At 30.9% G+C, this 23,712-nt stretch overlaps 1 protein-coding gene across 4 annotated transcripts in view; it reads right to left on the reverse strand.

The window, feature by feature from the left end:
- LOC129959951 (lysine-specific demethylase 6A-like) overlaps nt 1–23,712 on the reverse strand; it is a 177,141-nt gene that overhangs the window by 84,108 nt on the left and 69,321 nt on the right. Inside the window, exon 1 of one of the 4 annotated variants that reach the window (XM_056072871.1) lies at nt 21,311–21,335. The exons of the other annotated variants lie outside the window; for them this stretch is intronic. The gene's annotated coding sequence lies outside the window, so the exon portion shown is untranslated. Of the gene's footprint in view, nt 1–21,310; nt 21,336–23,712 lie in introns of those variants that run through there. 4 annotated transcript variants of the gene reach the window in all.

Here is a 23,712-nt window from a genome sequence, read left to right on the forward strand (position 1 = left end):
CATTGAGAGCATTAGCAGAATGAATTAATGCAACAGAAATAACTGCATTACTTTTCAGGAAATGGGCTCCATACAGAAAGTACAACTTTCACAAAACATGTCGGACACATGATTAAGCTCATTTAGTGAATTAACCAGTTAACTGTTTTTGACGAGTATACTCGTCATGGAAAATGTATATTTTGCGTTATGACGAGTTTATTCGTCAGGAGTAATAAGTAGTGACAATTTGCAATTTGAATTACAATTTTAGTAAAACAAAGTTAGAACAAATAAAAGATTAATAATAAAAATAATACAAAAAAAACCCCGCATGTAATATGAATTGTTTTAACCTTTTAAAGGGCCTTTTTTTCTCGAGTCATATTATGTTAAAATATTTTTAGGCTTAAAATTAGAATAAGAAAAGGGATTCATTTAATTTATTAGATCATTTTAATTTGATTAATTAATTAGTTTGGTTAATTAAGTACAAATCAAGACACATCATTTTGTGCGAGACATTAAGTTGAAGCATTTAAGTTTGTTTTAAAAAATTTGTCAGAACATATGCCAACCTACATAATTTCATACAAAGATTGATAAATTTGGTGGGAAGCATATTTCTCACGGCCCTAGAAAGGGTTAAATGTATCGCTGTGTTGTATTAGTCAGCCCAGAAGCAATTAGACAACCGCAAATTGTTTTAGACTATTCAATAAGTGGCGTTGTGCCATGCTTTGCTCAATACTATTCTCCAACAGAAAATTAAAATAATAAATTAATTTTGTTATGTTTCTTTTCGTTCACATGCAAAAAATGGATGTTAGTTTAAGTGAATAAATGTGATAATTGAAAATTTTTTTAGAAGTCATTTCATACTGTGTTTGATGAATTTACTCGCCATTGCTAAATTTTTGCGACACAATTTAGATACGCATTTTCCGAAAAGGTCGAAGCAGTTACTGATTAAGAAATACGCATCTGAGGAATAAATGAAGAATAACTTCACGACAACGTGTAGCAAACTATTCAGTAATAATGCAAACAAAGAGCACGCACTTTTCTCCGAGTGTAAATCAGCTGGTTCACAGTTCACTTCTTCATGTACTTTATACATATATGACAGGCAATGTAGCAGTATTGTTTTGATATGCGAAGGCCACAATGCACAAGGAGTGACAAAACATTTTTTACAGCATCGGCTTTTTTCTTCTAGCTGGCAAGAGACACTCCATAAGACAAGAAAGGTTATTTTGAGAAGGAAGAAGCCCTTCGAGAATTGCGCAGAGCGCAAACTTTTCTCTGCCGGGAGCGATGAACTCCATTCACGCGACTCAAAACAAGCATCACGTGAGAAATAACACAAATCCCAATATTGCAGACGTCTCGTCCGATACCCAGACAAGAAATATTTCGCAACAAGTATAAGATATTCATTAGAGAGAAGAAAAAAAAGTCGCAGTCAATTGTTCCTTCATTGAAGTTTTATGTATAAGAGGTACAGACAGCTTAGCAATTAAATGGTATTACTTAAAAAAAGTCTATTGATATTAGGATTCCGACGAAATATTTTACCGACTTTTTAATCAAGAAATGTCAGCAAATTAATAAATATATCCTTCATACGTAATTAAAACAGAAATAAAAATCAAACATGCTGTTCTAGAACTTAACAATAAAATCAGTACTTAAGAGCTTTTCTCGAAATAAAATAGTAAGAAAATATAACTTAATGCGCTAAATAATTGAAGAACTAAGGTTAAGAACATATAGAGAATTCATTACAACAATAAATTTTAGTGCTACTTACAGAATATTCCGATTACTTCCTTATACGAAAAGACAAAACTGATCATACTCGGAATAAATATGAAGTCTTACTATATTAGTTAAATTGGTGAAGATTGGTGGTTATTATAGAGTTAAATTGGTGAAGCATTTCGAGATGTAAAAAGTTAATTTATTCGTTTTCAGGAAATAGAATGTGGAAAGATTAAAACTTCGCAGAACTGAAATAAATTTCCAAGTCCGGGTTTGAAAGAAAAACCTAGGAAATCAGAAAGCCGTTACATTTTTTACGTTTAATTTTACGAATTATAACCAAGATTTTACCAGCAATAACCGAATCTTGCAAATGGATATAAATGGAGGGAGGCAATTCTAATTTTATAAAATAATAACGGACCGGTCGCTGGAACGGTAATGTAAGTTTTCTGTCTGCTCCTCCCCTTAAAAATAAGATAACCGTTTAATTCCTATATAACTGCGACTTTTATTAAAAGAAAAGATATATTTAATAAGTAAGCTTTTCAGAATAAGAAACTATTTCAGTAATTAATCTCGAGAACTGATAATTACCTTACCTATATGTGAAAATGGATAACCTACAGTGAATCAGACACAAATTGTACCTTATACAACTAAGATGGTATCTATCCAAGCCAGAATTTCGTATCACAGTTATATACTCTAAAAAAAAGCTTCATTCAACAAATTACATTACACAGGTAAAAAGGGTAATCATTGCATTTTTTAAAACTGTTCTAAACCATAATTAAATGAGCAAATTATCAATTACATTGTGAAATGTAAGAAAGAAGAGCGTCCTGAAACAACTAAAAAAATTCACACCGTATATCTCATTATACCTCAATCACCGTATATCAGAATTATTTTGTGCAGATGACTACACCAGTAAGTCAAATATACATGTCAAAAAATCCCTACATACTTCATGCAGCGGTCATTAGCACCCGCAACGGGAAATCTCAACAAGTAGAGCAGAATTGAAAATGAACCTGAAAAGCGGCAGTGCTGTTTAAAGGAGACACCTAGACGACTCCTAACAACACTATCAAGAGCGGAAATCGTCCCACATATCCGGTAGGAAAACGAACCCACGAAACACACCATCTCCGAATCTCCGGAAACTTAACTTTTGACATTGCACAGGAGGGTAAGCTGTTGGGTGTACCACTGGTGGGGGAGGAAACAGAAAGAAGTCATTCAAAGAACTTAGAGGGTGTCTTTTTTTTTTAAGAACTCCAACAGACCAGTTATTCACATCTGTCATAGAACACGTCCAAAATCTTGACATTCACCGACAAATATTTGTCTCCATTTATCCAGAAGCAAAGGACTCAAGGATCATCGAAAAAGACGCAATTATCCTATTAGAAAAGCTTTATCAGATGCTTCTTAAAATATTTTTAACATTCACAAGATCTACTGTTTTAGAATAATTATGTGCTGAGGTGATAAAATGTTATGCCATTTTGGAAAGAAAAGAAAGATTTGAATATTTGATATAAATTAAGTTTTCTTTTAGACATCTTGAGGTGTCATAAGTTATCTTACATGATCCAATGCCATATGTTTAATCAATGCTACACATGCCATTTTACCACCTTCTGAACATTAACCTGTTAAAAGGATTTGACGAAATATTTCGACATACACGAACTACTACTGCAGTTGGCATGACGACATTTTTCGTCATGCCCACTATAATTATGACGAAAAAAAGTCCCTATTGTGAAACGAGTTGAACAAAAGTTTATTCCCCAGTTAACAGGTTAATGAACGAGATCCTAGGATGAGAAGCTTTTGGGGGAGAGGGTAGGCATTTAGCATTTATAACTATTTGATATATAGAATTATATCATCCTCATTAGAATGAAAATTAAAATTCACAAAGCCAACTCCTTAATAAAGTTTTTAAAGTACAGTCCGTTTTCAGTGAAGACATCGAACTTAAAGAATATAAATTCAGAGTTCCAGTAATCACAGACAAATGTCAATTTTCCTAACCCAATGAATAAAACCGAAGTAAATGAAATTCAAACGATATCAATGTAATTAAAATATCATTCTGAAACTCACTCGTGTATAATAAGCTTCCAAAAGAGAAGCATCTACTTTCCAGGCAACTAACTACAAACAGCCTTTTGGAATCTAATAGTTTTCATACTTACATCAATACATCCGATTCACCTGCGTATTGATGAGGCAGATGGTTAGTATGAAGAATAATGAACATAACGCAAACTATTTTGTATCCACCAAATTTAAGTCACAGATGCACAAGGAGATATTTTCAAAAGGAAAATTATTCTCAATAAGACCTGACGTTCGGGAAAACTGTCAAACCGCTGGGTCAAACACAGTTCACACTCTTCAATAAATGCACCATTATTCACAAAAAAGATAAGAACTTAATTACGGTGGACGGTAGCAAATGAATCGAATCCAATGTAATTAACAAACTTGTTCTAGGATATTAAAGAAAGATGAAAATGAAAAGAAATCATTAAAGATAATGACCTGAAATGGTGATGGGTGATCCTTCTATTTGGTGGCTTGAATTCAACATTCCTAGACTAGAATTCACGGCAAGTGTTATATTCAACCCTTGTCATTTGTTGAAAAGCAATAAATATAGACACTTTGAAGATTCGAATTAAAAAGAGTCACAGATGAAAGCAAAATATTTTTGAGTTAATTTAGTTCTTCCACTACTTAACGTTGAATAGGATTGCTGTTTTTTTTTTTTTTTTTTTTTTTTGTTTTTTTTTTACACAGACATATGAAAGTAACATTGCAAGCAAGTCCAACTAAGATCGGATTAACATGTAGCTTGCAAATAATTCAAGAAGATAATTCCTTTTTGATGTTATATTTTATGTTATACTAGCCGCCTTTGGCGATCAGCCGGTTCGCCAATCTTAATGTTCGTTTAATTTTAATAATTAAATATTTTATGCAATTCCTACTTTTATAGCTTCTTCATTAAAATATTTTAAAACTTCAAATTTTGATAGTCATATAATTCACTCATATTATCATATATACCTTCAGTCATATAATATTATGTATCTCTCTAATTTTCTGTTAGCTTCCGTAGAATTTATGCTTTAAATTAAAGTGGAAAGGATTAATTTGCAATTAATATAATAATATTTTTTACTGAAACAAAGCATTTTTTATAGTATGATTCCTGAAGACAGAGTCGCTGAGCGTTTAAACTTTATGGGCACTAAAGAATATCTTTCTTAATTTATGTAATATCTCAAGAATTTGTCAACAAAATTTTCTCAGATTCATCATGAGCAGATCGATTTATTAACAATGTTTAATTTTTAATGCATCAAACACTAAGAAAATAAAACGAATAGATTAAATTAATCGGTTGAAAACAGGTTTTAAAAAGCTACTTAAAATACGATGTACTTAAAACTATAAGCATATACAAAAAATATATAACATAAATACAATTTAATTACAAAAGCATGCAACTAACCTAAAAATCATTTAAATCACGTCCGCATCCGTTGATAATAGTTGTCAACAATCAGAACTCAATACGCATGCGTGAATTTTTCTACGCCAGTTATGGTAACGCTATGCAGATTAGAAATTTTTAATTTCCTTTATTCTGTTTTATTTTAGTTCAAAAGTACTTCAGAATGAATCTGAAAGATCGATTAATTGACAACGTTTAATTTTAAATGCATCAAACATTAAGAAAATAAACAGAATCGTTTGAAATAATCGGCCGAAAAATGTTAAGCATAGCCTCATTAGAGTGGGGAAAAAAAAAACTCAAGCCTTACTCATTTGGTGGTGAGGAAAATGAAAAGATCTTTTTGGCGGGAAAGTTAGTTTTTAATTAATAAATAAAATTCTAATTAAAAATTTTAAAAAAAAGGTGCACATTCCCGACTCCAAGGTATACATGTACCAAATTTGATAGCTGCAGGTCAAACGGTCTGGCCTGTAGAGCGCCAACACACACACATTGAGGTTTATGTAAGTATAGATTATGCTTGTAGTCTGTTAATATAAATAAAGTATCGTTGAACAAATAATTACCACTAGTTCGAAAATTGTGACAATTTTTTAAAAATATTTAATTTTTCAGAAACAATTCTGATTAAAAATAATGAATAAATAAGTAAAAATTGTAAAATTGATGGTAAGTATTTTTTTTAATTAAATGAAATTCAATGAAATGAGCTTACTCCTTCAATTATAGTCGGTGTAAATTAAACGGCGCAGGGGGGGGGGGGCTGTAAATCAAAAAAAAAAATCCTAGATACATAATTAAACAAAAAAGTCATGAATAATTTAAATAAATGTAAATTAAATTAATCAAAGAACTTTAAGATTATAGACAGGTCAAAAAATTCACAATGTCCAATTAAAAAAAAGGGGGGGATGTTCATTTTAAAATCCCAAAATTCTGTAAAGGCCGAATCATTTTTAAGATAAATATTTGTATTAGCAGTCAAAACGAGACGAAAAATGAAACAAAATACACGCACCACCAATTTAAATTGCTTTTCACAGCATCTTATAAAAACTGCCGACGGGAAAATAAAGAATTATATATATTGCAAAACTTTGAATATTCCAAGACGATAGTATTTGATAATCTACAAAAACTTTAAGGGCATTTCTAAAAAAAAAAAAAACATTTTTCCCAGAACGTTTAAAACTCGCGGAAACAACAAAAACGATAACTACTGTATTTTAAATTCCAGCAATTCTTAATTATTTATATCTTAAAGAAAATAACCTTGCTATTAAAATAGAAGCAAAATTAAAGCCGTTCAACTCAATCCCCACCTAACCTTTTTCACTTACTTTCAGTACCATTTCATATATCTTTTTGGATTGATTTACATAAAGTATAAAATACAGTTGCATCCGATACCTTATTATCACAACTATTTCCATCTTCTCAGGGTCAATTTATGGATTACAAAAAAACTGCCTGATTACCTGAAGCCATGAAATTGAAGAACACAAACAAGTTAAATGAAAATTGCAATAAAACATGGCAAGAAACGCCTACCTGCTATGCGTTAATTAAAATGAACAGGTGCTTGAAAATTAATTACAAATGTTGGCTAGACTCAATATTATAGAAAATCACACATCGCAAGAGCTAGATTAAGAAATTGCTTTATGAATTAAACATTTGATAGAGATGCCACAACTCAGAAAATGCGAAAGACCCCAACGATAAACTCCAGGGAGTAATTAAGCAAAGTAAGGGCAAAGACACCGATTTCTTAATAATCATCAAGCATGTTAATAAGGATCAATAACCTTGAAAAGTTACGCATGCTGCACGAAATTTCAATTTGTACAGAAACCTAGTTTTATGCCCAAAAGCATACAAAAATAACAATCCGAACTGCATTTGATAGAGTTGCCACAACTCAGAAAATGCGAAAGACCCCAACGATGAACTCCAGGGAGTAATTAAGCAAAGTAAGGGCAAAGACACCGATTTCTTAATAATCCTCAAGCATGTTAATAAGGATCACATAACCTTGAAAAGTTACGCATGCTGCAAGAAATTTCAATTTGTACAGAAACCTAGTTTTATGTCCAAAAGCATACAAAAATAACAATCCGTACTACATGTTCAGATTGTTATTTTGGTGTTTTGTTACTTATTTTTAAAATGATTTTCTTTTAGATTAGACTCTTGACATTATCTGTGCTGTATCGCAATGAATATTTCAATACCGCCTCAGGAGGAAAATCAATATATCTGGGTCATATATTAACGTCCTCTTTACGTCCTAACGAAGAAACGTCGTGTAAATATAACTAGTGTACATTAAATCCGCCGGGGCCAAATGCTTTACCACCTGTGTGGTGAGGAAGTTGGGAGAGGAAGTGTCGAGTCAGGTGCGATAACCGCCATTTGGCCCGGGTTCAATTTACAAGGTTAGTCCAAAAATAGCTTTAGTGTTGGGATTAAACATAGCCAAATAAAAAATAAATAAATAAATAAAAATCGGGAAGAATGCTACCATCCTACTTTCAGAAAGGAAACTTTTTGAATGAGAGCAATATCCTCAAAAATATACAGTTACTGGTACAGCATATATGATAATTGCAATAAAGGTATAAAAATTTAGAAAGCAAAAAGAAGGGGAGGAAAAAGAGAAAACTTCCATTTTTAAAAAAGATCCGCGTGAATATTTTTTTTACAAGCGAGTCTTAATTTAATTTGGTTATAATTAAACCAGATTTCATACAAAACATTTCTTTTGCAATCCAGATTATCAGTAAGAACTGATACTGGTAATAATTGAACTTAAAAATATTATGTACTAACTGCAAATACAGAAAACGATTTTCGTACACCCACATTTTCAAAAACGACTGAATATAAGTCGAGAACAAATCATCCCCAGGCATTAAAAATTAATTTTTTTCGCAAAAAAATATAAAGCAACACTATGTTATAGATATATATCTTTCAATTTCAATAAAAAAAATTATATATATACACAGAAAATGGTTCGTCGCCATCATTCTAATTGGAATAATGATCCATTAATCACTTAAAATCTGTATATTGCAAATATTGTATTTTCGTACTATTTTAGATTTATAATTTACTTAAATAGATTGAGCAGATAGATGTTCGTTATGCAAACATAGCATAGTAAATATTTTAATAACAAAATATTTTTTTAATTAATTACTTCAATTAACATGGACTTCAAGATATATTCTACGCTTCTTAATTTCGCAGAACTTCTTAAACTGTGAATTTATAATCCCAACAGGAGAAAAACTCTACAGCCATTCCATTTCAATTTTTTTTAACATGTGCATGCACAATAATAATTAATAAAAACACCCTGCCTTAAAAAATTTCAATAAAATTCATCAAATATTTAATTTTTTAAAAATAAACTAAAAAGGCAGGAAATAAAAAAAAAATGGAACAAAGGTTAATCAATATTCCATTAAAAAATTTCTCAGCAGTCGCGAAAGAGCAAACTGTAATGGTATAACAATTATGAAGAAAAAATTAATTTTTAGTATAGAAACAAATCTAAAATACTAAAAAAAAAGACTCAAATTTAGATGAAAAGCACTAATAAAATATCAAATCTAAAACTTCAAAAGTAAATAATTAAAAATTCAACAAAGCACTGAAGTTATTTAAAGTGTTCTATAGCCGTGGCAAAATGCGAATATTGACAATTATAAATTACCCAACACACAGAGAGGAGAAAAAAAAAAAAATATGTATTAAAAGCTAAACCGAGTTCACATCACGTAAATTAAAACGTGACTAGGTTGCTAAGAGTGACTAAGTACAACTTAGTATGCCATGAGCACAGTTATTGACGATGAGGACTAAGAAAAGGGATAATTCTTCAAAGAGTGTCTATTTGAGTGATATTCCGAGAAAATAATTACGATACGAGAGAAAGAATTTCCCGCAAAGCACACATAAAATTAGTTCTAACCTTCAAAGGAAAATATTTGAGAAACAAATCACAAATAAAAGGTTCAATTTATTCGCAAGGTCAGCACTCATTAATAGCAGAGTTGAATATTTTCGGACAGAAATTAAGCAACTAATGATTTCGCTTTCTAGAATCATTAATAACTGTAAAAGAGAAATATGATGATTAAATCAAACAGTTTATTATTTGCTCTAACTTGATATTTCAAAACATAATTGAAAATGATAGTTATTTTAACCCTTTTCACTCAAATGGTGACTCTGGGCCATCATTTTGATGCTTTATTTATTGTTCAATTTTGATTGTTAAAAATACCTACAGAATGACCCAGACGTAAATTAATTTCTCGGGAAAATGCAACTTAAAACAATTACCTATACTTATATAAAGCTCATTGTGCCTGCGTGCGCGCGCGCGCGCGTGTGTGTGTGTGTGCGTGCGTGTTGGCGCTCTACAGGGCAGACCGTTCGACCTACAGCTACCAAATTTGGTACATGCATACCTTGGAGGTCGAGAATGTGCACCTAGGGTCCCTTTTTTAAACTTTTAATTAGAATTTCAATTATTAATTAAAAACTAACTTTCCCGCCAAAAAAATCTTTTCATTTTTCCCACCGCCAAATGTGTAAGGCTTCAGTTTTTTTTTTCCCTTCTTCCCCCACGCTAAAGAGAATAGGCTTAAGAAATTTTCGGCAGATTATTTCAAAGGAATCTGTTTATTTTCTTAAGTTTTGATGCATTTAAAGTTAAACATTGTTAATTAATCGATCTTTCAGATTCATTCTGAAGTACTTCTGAATTAAAATAAAACAGAATAAAGGAAATTAAAAATTTCTAATCTGCATAGCGTTACCCCAACTGCATTGAAAATTCACGCATTTGCGTTACCATAATTGGCGTTGAAAATTCACGCATGCGCATTGTGTTCTGAATGTTGACAACGGATACGAACTTGGTTTGAAGGCTTTATATTTTTTCGACAGATTATTTCAAACGATTCTGTTTATTTTTTTTAGTGTTTGATACATTTAAAACTAAACATTGTTAATTAATTGACTGTTCATCATGAATCTGAGAAAATTTTGTTGAAAACTTCTTGAGATATTATATAAATTAAGAAAAATATTCTTTAGTGCCCATAAGGTTTAAATACTCAGCGACTCTGTTTTCAGTACTCATATTTAAAAAAAAATAAAAAATGCTTCGTTTCAGTAAAAAAATATTGCAGTTTAATCATTACCACTTTAATTTAAAGCATAAATTCTACGGGAGCTAACAGAAAATTAGAGAGATACATACTACGTTATGGCTGAAGACCTTTATAATATTATAAGTGAATTATATGACTATTAAAATTTGAAGTTTTAAAATATTTTAATGAAGAAGCAATTAAAACGGGAGTTCTATAAAATATTTAATTATTAAAATTTTAACGTGCATTAAGATTGGCGAAACGGCTGGTCGCCAAAGGCGTTTAGTATATATTTTTGGAGCAATAAGCAAGCCCTTGTTTTAAGTGAATTATGCATCGAATTTCTTTTCCGAGTGCAAAGGGTTAATCTTTTAACTCGCATAGGTTACGTCATCACTGAAATAATTTATTACTGCTAAAAAAAATTATAATGGAATATAATACTCTCTTTTGTTGTAGTTAAACAGACCAATATGGGATTTTTAAAAATTTTCGTAAATCAGATACCTTTGCCCTCCCCCCGGTTTCTTCCTTTTTTCTTTTGCAGAAGCAATATTTACAATATATAACATAATTTAAAGCTATAACTGTATGTTGAATTCAAGTACATTATAGGATGCGCAGAAAACTAACTTGTAAATAGGGAATTACGCTACGCAACTAGAGGCTTAATAAAGTAACATTTAAAACGAAAAGTAAAATTTACAAATGCGAAAAGATTTTTAATTGGCATACTTAAGAATGATTATGTTATGCAGGCATCTTGATAACTGGCGAGTGACGGGGGTATAAACATTTGATCATCGGCTTTTGGTAAACAGAAAAGTCATAAAATAAAGACGAAGTAGTCCTGAAAACATTTCTTATGATTTGTTTTTGTTTTCTAGTTCAGATTGTTATGAAACTACAGGTTAAAAAAAAAAAAATTCTAACGAGATTTTCTCATCATATATACATCCAACAAAATTGGCCACGCAAGATTTAAAAACATTTAACTTTTTTTTAATTCTTATTTATCGATTAGAATTTACTGCTGCGAAATCTGTAAACTATTTGCCGTTTTTCTTCATAGCTGTAAAACATTTTTGTCAAAAGAATATATTAAAAAAAAAAAACAATTAGTGCGATTGCCATAATAAAAAAACACTTAAATTTGTCGAGTTGATAAAATAAATTCAGCTTTAAAATAATAATTAACAAAAATTATCACATTGTTGACGGCATATAGCAATAATAAATAATCATTGATGGGCAAGGAAAATTATGAGCAAAACATGATTTCATTATGCTTTAGAAGTTAAGCAGAAGAGGAGAGGGTGTATTTTTCTTTGAAAAAAATTTAATCAATTTTCAGATAGGCAAAACACTATCATTGTGCTTGAATAATAAATCAAACGTAAGAAAGAGAGAGAAGGAATTCCTGAATGAAGTGCTCCTCTTCCTCTCTTTTTTATTTCAAAGAAAGAATCAGTAATTGAATCGCTAAATGGTACAGAGAAATATGCATAAAGGTGTTAAGATAAGATCTTACTAGGAGAATTTACACTTTATCGTACAGTAAAAAGACGAACTATCGATTAAAGATTAACTTTTCCTCGTCAATAAACAGGATAATTTAGTATATCTTAAAAGTGAAATACAGTCAGTAAATAAATTGAAAATCAAATAATTCGTAAGCATTGAAATCTTTAAAAGCGTCCTTCAAATTTCGATACTCTTAAAAACAAGGTATAGCTTTTAATACTTGCCATCGAAAAGTAATTTAATTTTATTATTCAATTTTATTATTTTTATTATTTAATTTTATTAGTCTAAAAGCTGGAACTTTAGGGAAAGCAAATTGAGAAATAAGCAATTCTTTGAAATCAATTTGGAGCTTTTTTTTTTTTTTAAATATATTGTAACTTTTATATTTTTCGAAATGCATCAAGAATGAAAACGTTTCGTTCGTAATCGCTTGCCTCTCATTATCCAATCAAATAGTTGAATATGCGCTCAACAATTTGTTTGGTTTAGTTTTATCTATAAAGCTAAAGTTGAATTTAAATAAATTTCTAATCAACCTTCATATATAGGTTCATTTAATTCTCAACGTTTCATTATAATTAAAATAATTTTAGCCATTAACAAGGGAAAGTCAGATCTGGTCCCTTTTTTCCCGAAAGAGTGAAAAAATATATAAAGCAAAACAAAACGAAATTCACTTAAATATAAAACAAAGCAAAATTCACTTAAATATAAAACAAAGCAAAATTCACTTAAATATAAAACAAAGCAAAATTCACTTAAATATAAAACAAAGCAAAACAAAATGAAATTCACTTAAATATAAAAAAACAAAGCAAAACAAAATGAAATTCACTTAAATATAAAACAAAGCAAAACAAAATGAAATTCACTTAAATATAAAACAAAGCAAAACGTCACCACAAATAAAAATAATGGTATCAGATTGTCAAGGGTTAAGTAATGGGGTTTCAATGAAACTTCCATAACTCAAAGAATGCAAAATTCATGAACAATTTGCAATTTCAAATTTAAAGAATCGTCATAAGCACTCCCTATTTTGGCTGCCGAAAAATAACTTTGGAGACAACAAACTACATCTTTCACGCGGACTGACTGCAAGCGGTATCACCAATCAAGCAGAAGAAACGCAATATATATAATGACGTCAAACATTACAAATGGTTTCGAGCAGTTATCAGAAACAAAGGCCCCACAGTAAACAAACAAAAAAAAGAGTGAAAGTGAACAGTAGAGGAAGAGGGGGAGGGAGGGGATTAAAGAAAACGTGAGACAACCTACGCGGAATTGGAAAAAGGACGAAAAGCTTTCGAAGAATAGTAATTTTTGCAACCCGACCGCTTGGTTGAGTGACCCAAAGTCGAATGCGAAGAGGGGGGAAAGAGAAAAAAGAACAAGAAACACGCGACACACAGCTGAATGAATGACATTGATTAGCATGTGAGGTCTTGCCTGAACTTAGTAACCTTATTTCTCTTCTTGTTGGACGGATGACCTTGAGCATCTTAAACGCAACAATGCGTTCTTTAAAAAATGTGCCTTTGAAAATCGGTGTTCAATGGATGTTCTCAAACGAAGAAATAACATTTTTTTCCCCCTCAAGTCAAGTTCCTTCTAAATCAGAAAGTATATTATTACTAATCGATATTTCAATTAATAACATCGACACTCGAGTTAATTCGTCTCAAAGGGGGGGGGATTAACAACCAATATAATTAATGCGAATAGTTACATGAATGAGAAAAGAATTAAAATAGTTGCATTAAGAAATATGGGCGTTCTAAAATCGCCAGTTATTAAAAAAATCGTTTATGGCTAGCTATAAGTATTCATAGGAAAAATAACACGTTATTTCACATGCAATGCTCATCGAATTATCTGTTATATGCATATATTTGTGGATTTCTACAAAACGTTTTGTGAAAAGGAACTTAAATAGTTTTAAGTCATGAAATGTAAAGAAAAAGTGGAAAAGAAAAATTCAATCAATTTTAAGACGTTAAAATAAGAAAAACAAATTTTATGAAAATATGAAACGTAATAATGCCCCCCCCAGCTATAAAATATTATTTGTCTTTAAATAAAAACCTATGAGCCGCAAACTGAAATTTTTTTTTAAAAAAAAGTTAGGATTAAAAAAAAAATTGCAACAACTGAAACTGCCAATATTTTTTCAGAGAAAAACTGCTAAAGCGAATACATACTTAAATAAGATAGACCACAAATAACTTCGTTTGCAGAGATTAAAAATAGATAAAATAAAATGTTATTTTAAATTTTGATGAGGAGGATTTTCCGAGGACATGCTCTTTTCCCAATATTTTCTATATAAAAAACAAAAAGTAAGTAAATAAAAATCCCATTCGTTCTCTAACCATGAAAGTCATAATAAAAGTTAAAAGCAATCCATTTTCGCGAAAAAGGAAAATATAAGTTTCTTTACCTAGAGGATATTTCTTAAGCCCCGAGCAAGCAAGACGCCGTTCTGAAAATTGAATTGTTAAAAGAAATCGAAGCGATATAACTGCGAGCAGCTGGGCTCTTTTTTTTTTTAATGGGAATTTCTACAATTTTTCTTTCTTAAAATCGCACAATACAACACCAGGTGCCGATTCGGAAAGAATACACAGATTTCAAAACAATTAAATTAATACAAGAATAGAAAGAAAGAAAAAGAAAATTCATGTGCAAACGAACTTCAATGCTCACACGACGCGTGACGGAACGATTAAAGAAATAATGAAACCGTCGCACCTGCTCCTTACGTCAAAAGTATGAAGAAATAATATATTGTTCTATCGTAATTAGAGGGAGTATTCAATGCAGTAATGGCACAAAAGTAAACAAATTATTGCTGGGTACACTAAAAACAGCACAATTATTAAAGTTGACCAATTTTTAATTGGCAAATAGTGAAAAACCGGAACTTTTTATGGCTTTTCGACCGAAGAAAAAAAAATTATGAATAATATTAAATTTATAATAATTTATTTTTCCAACATGGTTAGATCAACAGGAAAAATGGGTTTGGTATTTAGACTGACTACAGAGAATAATTAAGTATTTTGCCACAGCTATAACATTTAAGCTCAAATTATTTAAAATCGCAATATAGATTTTAAGATTAATTTTTTTCCACAGCGAATAAACGAGATTCGGTTATTCTGAATTTCTGTTCTTAAAAAAATTATTAGATTAAATATGAAAATTGTTACAACATTCTGTAGGTAACTTTAAGAATTAAATAAAATGTCAAAATGATGCACCGTGTTGAATGGTGACTGAGAGAAGACATTCGAGTGTAAAGGGTTAACACACATTTTTTTTTTTATAACAGCCCTTAGCAGCAAAAGTAAATAAAACAATATAAGCTTGTAGTATCCCCCATAATAATAAATGTTTCATGCAACTTTATTTTTCAATATGAAGCAATGCATCCACAGTTCGTTCTCATTTTTCTAACAAAAATAACTTCTACCCGTAACTCTCTAGACAGATTGTGAAGGGACAGCGGAAAAGGAGGAATCAAAAGTGGACACAGTCAAAAATTAGATCGTCCCGCAAATTTGGCCTGTTTTGCCACTTTGAATTGATAGTAAAATAGCAGAAATTTACATAAGAGTGGATATAAATACTTTTAAGAACCACGACATTAAATTGCCAAATGTTCGCTAAAATAAGGATAAAAAAATAGGGAGAAATTTCTGAAAGTAAAGTTATTTTTAAAACTCACCGTTTTAATTTCTATTGTGGACTATTTACTCATAAATCAAAAAGAGGGTCATTGAGTGAAACCATCAAAAGTCGGAACTGTCCAAGCTAAAGCAGAATATCCGGTTATTTGCTATGGGAATTATGAACACGAGATTGTAAACTATGCGTGATGTGATATATTGAAGTGGAGTTTCAACTATTTTTAAAACACACAACTAAAAATTTAAATCGTTAAATTAAAATTGATTACATTTGGATTAAAATACTTAATACAAGATCACAAGAGGAAGAGAAAGTTAATGTTTCAGCAATTTTTCCAAAAAAGAGTTTGGACAACAAGCATTAAAAAAAAAAATTCACATCAGTATCAGAAAGTTTGTTGTATTTCAAGCAAGTTCCTCACTTTAGACTGTTCGCTGGACTAATAAATACTCTTAAACGACACGAGCTGAGCTAGATCATGTCATTTTAACTATATACAACACTAGCTTTTACCCACGACTTCGTACGCGTGGAAATAGATTGGAATTTATAGAATCAATGGCTTTATCTTTTGTTACTCCTGCGCATGCATGAATTTTCTACGCCAGTTGGGGTAACGAAATATAGATAAATTTTTAATTTCCTTTATTCTGTTTTATTTTAATTCAAAAGTACTTCAGTATGAATCCGAAAGATCGATTAATTAACAATGTTTAATTTTAAATGCATCGAACACTAAGAAAATAAACAGAATCGTTTGAAATAATAGTCAAAATCATGTTAAGCCTTATCTCATCGGCGTGGGGGAAAAAAAAACCCTGAAGCTTTACTTATTTGGCAGGAAAGTTAGTTTTTAATTAATAAACAATTAACCACTCAATTAAACGGAATAAATAGTAGCCTATGTCCTATTCCAGACTATAATCTAACTCTCAGCTACATTTCATCCAATTCTGTTTAGCCGTTCTGGCGTGATTGACTAACAAACATCCATCCATCTAAACTTTCACATTTATAATAGTAGTATAAATTTGAAAAGAAACCCGCTTCGAAGCGGTTACTCATATGAAGGTCATCAAAATTCCACAATGAGTTCAAGAGCAAAAAAACGCTACCTATGCTTATCTTTAGTTCTTCATAAATGTTTTAAAAGCAGGTTTGTGAATCAATGATCTCCAAATGCCATCAGTCGTTTTACTAACCCTCGCATCTTTCCTTACCACATTACTACACTTAAGATGACTGATTTGCAAAGATCTAATCTCAAAGCGCCTTCGAAGATCTTCTGTGTTAATTTTAACAATCTCCACATCATTCCAAAATAAATTATATAGATCATCGTAGAAATCCCCAATAGAATCTTAACCGCAAAATAAGCTGATGGACTGACGCAAGCTTTTTATGTCTTCAAAGTTTCCAAAGTATTTTGATGGAATGTTTCAGAGAATCTGACATAATAACCCACCAACAGATAACCATGTGAGTGGATCGCAGTAAGAAAGGAACACATAAAAGAAACACGGTCAACTACTTAACGATTTGTAAACTGTCTAGCAAGAAAATTCCTCCTCAAACGTGTCTACATCCCACGCATACTGGTAAGTTTCATAGGGGAAAAAAGGAAGGTGGTTTTCGCCCAACCGGAAACAGCTAAGCCACGTGGTCGTATGGACGAATAGGGTCAATGGCATCTCCTCAGGTAACCCATTCTTCACTGAATCGTCCCCCTCTTCGACCAGCTGCTCCCAACTTTTTCTTTCTAGCACTTTCTTGACATACAAGAGATTCCCCATACCCAAGACCCCGCCTTACCCTTTTTTACATTTTCAGCAATTCCCACTAAGCAGGTAGCAAAGCATAGCACACTTTCGCTAGCATTAAAAATAAAGGCTTTGAATGCTACCTGCAATTTTATGCGAGAATTAATGTAACCAATCGATAATACTTCTATAATACATAATTCTCCATTTCATGCAAATCTCATCTCAAAGAATTTTTTACACTGTAATAGCAATAATAATAAAAAAAGATGCTACTATTGTTTTAATGAAACCAATTTTTTTTCTTTCTCTTTTCCATTTGGATAACACACACAAAGAAAATATTATGCTATACAGCCAAGCATCCATTCACCACTTTTTTGAGCGCCCTCATACGATCTAAACAACAATTTTGCGCAAAATAAATTACTTAAACAGTACTATAAAGAAAATGAAAAATTCGAGCTAAAAGAGTTTGGTTCATAAAATTCGAATAACAATTAATTTACTAGCCACAAAATTGGGGTATTATATATAACTGAAATTAAATTTACTTAATTCAGTAAGTGAAGTTATTAAAAGGAAATGAAATCAGTAAGTCAGATGAATAAATTATGAAAATATTTATTTTATTTGTAGAACTGTCTTCTGAATTTTATATTTCAAACTATTTAAAAATTTTAAAAAAAAGGGGGGGGGGATAATTAAAAAATCTTATACAGGCAATTTAAAAAACTAATTACTCTGAAGTCTTTACATTGGTTTACTGCGTTTTACGCGTGCCATTTTTTATTTATTTTTAAAACTGGCTAAAAATAGGACAATAGCTAAGCTGCGCTCATCAATATTTCAGTACAGTAAATTAATAACATGGAGATGCAATATAACGTGTCTTTTCGATTTAGGTACATCATATTTCAACACCACGTGTCGAATGCAATACAACGTGTCTTTCCAATTTAGGTACCTCATATTTCAACAACACGTGTCGAATGCAATACAACGTGTTTTTCCGATTTAGGTACATCATATTTCAACACCACGTGCCAAATGTAATACAACGTGTCTTTCCAATTTAGGTACATCATATTTCAACAACACGTGTCGAATGCAATACAACGTGTTTTTCCGATTTAGGTACATCATATTTCAACACCACGTGCCAGATGTAATACAACGCGTCTTTCCAATTTAGGTACATCATATTTCAATAACACGTGTCGAATGCAATACAACGTGTCTTTCCAATTTAGGTACATCATATTTCAACAACACGTGTCAGATGCAATACAACGTGTCTTTCCAATTTAGGTACATCATATTTCAACACCACGTGTCTAAAAGAAACGTTGACAATTAATTGTAGAATAATAATATCAAATAACAGAATTGGTGGAAAAAATAGAATTAATAAGTTAAGAGAAATGGCGAAAACGATTAGAACAGCTTTTTCTGCTTACAAAAACAGGATCCTATTTATATAACTTGAGTTTCAAAATGCAAACCTAACATCATTAAAGAGATTGCAACATCAGTTTCTTCGATTTCTAAATAAATATTTTTTAAAAAATTATTTATATTTCCTTAATGACAAATTACTGAAAAGCTGACGCGAAACAAAGAAAAAATTAATAAGAAAGAAGGCAGCATACATGCAATTCTATTATCATTTGTTTAGCCAGACACACACTTTACGGTATAAGAACAATAAACGTTACATAACTTATTCTATAATTATTTGAGGAAAAACATTTCCTTGATCTATGTAGTATTCGAGGAATTATGAGTCAAAATTTGCCGTCGATTGCAAGAGCATATCTAACCTTTTCTAAAATGTGATGAGGAAATAATTTTTAATACAGAATTATTAAACTCTCACACCACAATAATCTATCGCGCATAATTGTCATTATACATGTAATAAATATAATTTAAAATGTTATAATATTGTACAAGCAGCATAGTTACAAATTCAAACTGGTTTAGACTTAAACACGCAACTCTGAAAATTTATTAGATCTACAGGCATGACAATTTAAAAATTGTAATGGGGTATTTTAACTCATCTGTACTTTGTATTTCTTACTACTTTTCATATCAATCACAAGCATTTTGTACCAGAGGGGATTTACTAATAAAATGTTGCTTATTTGTATTTTATTCGATTCGCGGACTACATATAGCATTTGAACAATCAAACATTGTTAACAAATATGGAAATAAGCTAAAATGACAAAAATGCATCACTACATTAAAATAACCAAACAATATATTTCGCCTTTCATGCAAACTACGCGACCGTATAACAGTGCATTTGCAACCAACTCTGCGTTCTCAATCAAGTTAATGCACCTTCCGATTGAAAGGAAAACTATCATTTCGCTAAGGAAGAACCCCTCCCCTCACACACACACTGTCAAGGAGACAAAAATTAGATCGCTTCTTCACGTTGTTCTTTTTCTCCTATTCGGAAAGATGGTGTGCAGCTGCCGCTAGTCACGTGACATTCCCTTTTCAGTGAGGGGAGAGAGCGGAATAACAGGTTCTATGGGGAATGAACTGAGGAACGCGTACTTGCGCTCTCTACTATACTATGAAAGACGAAGAGCTCGGAATTTTTGTCCGCCTCACAACAGATTACAATTATGTACCTTCTTCACTTTAGTTATTATTTGGGGAATAAATAGTTTTTAAGTAAATGAATTCTTTCGTTTCAATCAAATAAAAATAAAATTTTATTGTTTACATTTTAAAACAATAACAGAAGAAATATTGATAAAAGTAATTTTTAAAACCATTCTATTATGCAAGTTGAACGATGAAAACATTCATTTTTCAGCAAGGTGGTTTGCACAGCTTTTAAGACATAATATTTAGATTGCTTCTCTTGGTTAGGTGACATTCATTTTTTTTTTTTTTTTTAATTTTGAAAATGCTAATATCAACAAGATTTAACTTGAATTGCAGTTTCAACTATATTAATGAATTCTCAACTGAAGGAAAGTGCACTGAACATTTATAAATATAAATGCAAGTCATTTATAAATAAAAATTCAAAGCAAATACGAAGAAAATAACTCTTTCTCTTTCCCCATTCCCCCTCAAAATACATTTCAAAATATGCAATCCGATTACTAAAACTTTCCATTTTATAGATCTTAATATCGACCGCAATTAAATTTTTGCATGAAACAAACGACTCATTTTTCTAGTTTTTCTTCGGATATTATAATTATATAAATTGATAATTTCAAATCCCATTAAAGTCATTAATAGATGTAAAAATATTACACCTTCTAACAAATTCCCTCCTATGCTTTTAATGACAATTAGTTCTGAAAAAATAATCAAGCAATATATCTAAAAATATGCATAAAAACGATATGATTAACAAAAAGGGTGTACAAATCTTAGATCGGTTTTTTTAATCATTATTTGTGATCTTCGAATAAACACTGATATTTTTTTAATTACTGGAATAAAAATGTATACAATAGAACGAGTGGCGAATTAACGTATTGCGCCAGATTTATTTTTCTCTTACCCTCCCCCCGCCCCCGATCTCAATTCACACAATCCACCCATATTATATATAGTGCATCCGGAATACGGTTTAAGATTTTAACAGTTAATTTAAAATATTAAATATCAGGGGGAAATTTAATATTCTTAGCAAAGCATTCTAATTTTCTAAAACTCCTTTATTATTTTTTATTTTTTTATTTTACTCATTGTATACCAGCGAAACAAATGAAACAATTCTTGGAAAACATATTCATCATAAATTGCAGCAATTAACATTTACTTTTTAAAAAATTATACAACACAAATTTCATCAAATCTATTCAAAACGCTGAAGAACTTACTATGGTATTCGGTGTTGCTGTATACCAAAATACTTTACAAGAGACAACAGTCCGTAAATTAATAGACAACACGAGCAACTAACAAGGCGGAGCACACTGTCGTAAGAGCCAAAAGCAACTAACGGAAGACAGAATTTATCAAATTATTTATGCAAACAGCTTTGATAGCCAATTTCAGCATCCTTCCTGTTCAGATAGGTTGGCCCCGATTCTTTTTGTACGACATTCATCACTGATAACATTAAGTACTAAGCAGGTGTTAGGTATACACTTTTAAAAAGTTGTAACAGTTTGGTCACGTCGTTTTGGGTAACGTTCCCTAAACAAGAACTTCAAGTCTGATTTTTCAGCTGAACTAAACAAAATGAAAAGGCACGGACTAAAAGCATCTGGCTTATTCGAAAGCGTGACTAGAACAATAACGATTTTCAAGTGTAAATCGGTGACCACTTTTTAAAATAAACTTGTAGCACAATAGAACATATTTTGAGCAATGTTTAAGTAGTAGGAAGAACATTGGAAATTTGGGATTTAATACAAGATGATGTGGGAGATCGGGCGATTCTCATAATATTAATTACCTTTGACCTGGGCGTTAGTAAAGAGGAAGACTCCTTATAATTGAAATGGCAACCTCCGCACAGAATTAACCAGGGCTCTCCCTCATACAGAGCTAACACTCCACCTTTCCAGAAATGGTAATAAATAATGAAAGATTTGCAAAATACGACGTGCAGTCTAATATTAAAAGGGGGAAAAAAACCCATCAATGCATATATATAATTTCCGAAATCTTACTAAAAGGTATTCCAGGCTTGGTAAGGGCCAAAATTAATTTCTTGTATTAATGCACACATGAAGCAGCAAGTGTCGTTAAGTATATATTTAATGAATCTGAACTAATCAGTTTAAAATCACTTCAGAATAACCTTTCAAATATAAAATTAGTAATTTGACTGCTCAAATCCAAATTTAATTTTTAAATACATCATTAGCGAAAGTTGTAAAAAAAACCTGAATATAAAATATGAAAGTTGAATTTTTTTTATTAAATTAAGAAAGTTTTTAAAAACACTATGCAAGTAAAATTTCAATATTAACGTCCGAAGCAATAGAAGCTACAGAGGTGATTGCAATCCAATTCATATCAATATATAAACATACGCAATAATTTAACGGATCATTTTTTTCCCATCATCTCATAGGATCTGAAACTCGTGTTTAGCCTTTTGAAATCGTGAAAGAACGCGGATGCATATTTATATAGGAGCAAAGACTAATTTTAGTGCTTAATTATAAAAATTTAAATGATCAATTCTTCTTAATCTTTTATAACAATCGATAAATACCTAATAAAAGTTCGAAAACAAAACATCATTTGAAATGACGAGTCAAATTCGACATATAATTGCAAAAGGTTAAAAGTATTGGATAATAAGGCAGAGTAAAAAGTGCTCTGCGCTGACTCGATTTTGTGTATTAGAAATAATCTGGGATTGTTCTCTCCTAGACTTCTGCATATCTTCTGAGTAAACAAGCAAGTTAAAATAAATACGGTGAAGTTTGATCTATTTTCATATCATAATGAAATGTAATAATATTTGAAATTTAATAATATCGTTTTGAAACAACAGGGAGACTATTTTAGGGTGGATAATTTTGAACAGCAGTCAGATGACGAAGATAACATCTTAGCTAATTCCAAACTTCAGCGCAATATCACCAGAGGAGGACCTCTCAACCTCGACTTGGATTTAGCATGGACTATGCCCACATTACATGGTGGAGCTTCAATTATGGAACCTCTGGTTCAGAAACCGAAACTTTAACCACAGTGAAGATCAATAAATACTTTAAAAAAAATTTCTCTACGATAGATTTAGCTCACAATTTGATCTAGAACAACAATATTGGCGAAAAGATTTCAAGCCAAATTTCATTCACTCAGCGCGTTGCGTTTCTGTGCTATTATATTCTCACTCGTATACTTGGATAAAAAATTCTCTTGATAGATTTACGTTCAAAATTTAATATTAATCAATGATGTTTGTGTAAAGTGAGGTAAAAAATTTGAAGATTTATAAAAATTTCGAGGTTTATCCTAAGACAATTCTAACACTTACTCTTAATTTTACTTAGTCTACATGAAGTCAAAACTAAAGAAAATTAACACATTAAATAGAGAGTCAAATTTATTTCACAAATCCACTAGGCTGAAATATATTGAAATATATTTGAAAAATGATTTTGAATTCGTGTTTACACAAATAAATATAAACTAAAAATTTGACACTTACAAATCCGATATTTAAACGTTCATATAAAATAGAAAAGTTCATTAAAAAACCAATAATAATGTGCTTATGAAAAAAAAAATGAAGAATAAAGAGAATAAAGTAGGT

Source organism: Argiope bruennichi, chromosome X2 (genome assembly GCF_947563725.1).
Source record: "Argiope bruennichi chromosome X2, qqArgBrue1.1, whole genome shotgun sequence".
NCBI classification, from domain to species: Eukaryota; Metazoa; Arthropoda; class Arachnida; order Araneae; family Araneidae; genus Argiope; species Argiope bruennichi.